Here is a 1,685-nt window from a genome sequence, read left to right as displayed (position 1 = left end):
ATATATATACCACGTACCCATGTGTACAGCTGGATGGAAGCCACATGATTTTTTCATATGTCTGTGTATAAATAATATATCAGTACAGCAAATTTGATATACACGTAAAACAACAGGAATGGCCCGAATAACATTCGTCTTGAACTACAAGGTACAGTCATGGACACAGCACATATCAAACCATTGAAACAATGTGATCGTGGTTGTTACCAATCACTGTCACAGTTTCAAAGCTCACAGGCGTTCGTACTGGAGGAAGTCGCGGAGTTTATCAGAGGAATTATCGCGCCCCCCGCCCCATCTTTTTTTTTGAAAAAAAAATTCAACATTACATTCCCCATAAGAGTGGCAGCTGTAGACCGACTGTACATCACCAGCTGGGAGTATCTCCACTGCCCCCACCCCCACCCCACAAACCCTCCACCCACCCATTTTTTGATGAACATGCAAGGGTCTGTGTCCAAGCATGAACTCTTTTGTACCACAAATTTTTAGGAGAATCATTTTCAGTCCCCCTGAATTTGTTCATCAAACTTGCACCGACAGTAAGTTGACAACTCGCCAAAGGGGTTGATCTCTCTGTGATTTACAGCTGTATTATAACCTGCTCTTGACATGACACAGGACTGTTAAAATAAATCCAGGCAGATCAGTTTTGCACCGGTTTGTCTCATATCTAATAATATGAACATGGAAACACAGTCCAGAGTTTGAGCTGAAAGTGGCGCGAACATCAAAAACAGCAGATGTCTATAAAAGCTTTAAAAATTGCAACTTGTTCGATGGAGTCAAAGGCCTTTTCATTGTCAATAAAAACCAACGTACTTATATCAGGAGGGTATAAAGTAAATATAAACAACTCATGTGCTTTTCTTGATACTATTACTAGATCTATGTGTGACAAGTTACTAAGAAAAGTTGTTGCCCACGGCTCTATGTGCACTCGATAATAGTGTATGGTGAAATAATTACTTGACAGAATAAACTTAAGGGTGTGTGTGTGTTGGGGGCAGACCCTGGAAATCCTGATTCATGGTCAAAATTATGGATTTTGAAATGAAAGAATTTTGGCTTCTTCAGCCTCTCTTGAAACTATTTCATTGCAAAATAAAATACAACAACAATCTAAAGCCTTATTCCGTCACACATCGGGCATGTTAGTCGCCACCACATCCTCATACTCATATATTCTTTATCGCTCGTTTCCTCAAAACTCAGTTTTTCTGTAAACTTTTTTGCATAACTCCACCATTTTTCACCCAATCTTCATGAAATTTTCCCAGAATGAAGAATAGACGTCACACTAAAAATAGTCTGTTGAATTTTCAATACATAGAATATATTTTTTTGGTAGTGTCAGGAGTGTGGACTTTCACTGACTTGAGGCAACCTTGAATGATTTTCTAATTCGTTTAGGAAAAAATTCATCGTAAGCCTACCATTTTTTAGAACCATATTGTTTGTTAACTTATATGCAAAATAATCACCTATTTCCATTGAAAATAATTTAGGTTTTAACTGTATAAGACACGTCAAGAAAATCCAATCCGGCCACTGCTCCACGGCAACGAAACTTTTTCTGAAATTTGATGGCAGTTTTGAAGACTTTTCACTATGCTTGTTTTATGTGTGAAATTTAGTAAAATTTGATCAACAAATAAATGAGATAGCCCTCGGGTGTTGCC

The sequence above is a fragment of the Aplysia californica genome, unplaced genomic scaffold (assembly GCF_000002075.1).
Source record: "Aplysia californica isolate F4 #8 unplaced genomic scaffold, AplCal3.0 scaffold00210, whole genome shotgun sequence".
NCBI classification, from domain to species: domain Eukaryota; kingdom Metazoa; phylum Mollusca; class Gastropoda; order Aplysiida; family Aplysiidae; genus Aplysia; species Aplysia californica.
Note: the sequence above shows the minus strand (reverse complement) of the source record.